The sequence below is a fragment of the Suricata suricatta genome, chromosome 5 (genome assembly GCF_006229205.1).
Source record: "Suricata suricatta isolate VVHF042 chromosome 5, meerkat_22Aug2017_6uvM2_HiC, whole genome shotgun sequence".
NCBI classification, from domain to species: domain Eukaryota; kingdom Metazoa; phylum Chordata; class Mammalia; order Carnivora; family Herpestidae; genus Suricata; species Suricata suricatta.
The window spans coordinates 46,168,181-46,168,474 of NC_043704.1; positions in this window are offsets into that span (position 1 = coordinate 46,168,181).

Consider the following 294-nt stretch of genomic DNA (forward strand, 5'->3'; position numbering starts at 1 on the left):
ACCACCCAGTGGTAAGGAAGGAAGATATGCATGGGTACACATCATGGACCTCCGTTTCCTAAGGGCATCTTGGCTACAGCCATTGCTAAGTGCTCGGTCTGCCAGGAACTAAAATATGAGTCTCTTATATATCACTATTTTGTAGAGTGATCAGCCTGCTCCCTGGTGGCAGGTTGATTACATTGGACAGTTTCCATCATAGAAAGGAAGTGTTTTGCTCTTACTGTAATAGACATTTACTAGATAGAGATTTACCCTCTGAACCAATTGATTTTACTGAAACCATTGTCTTAG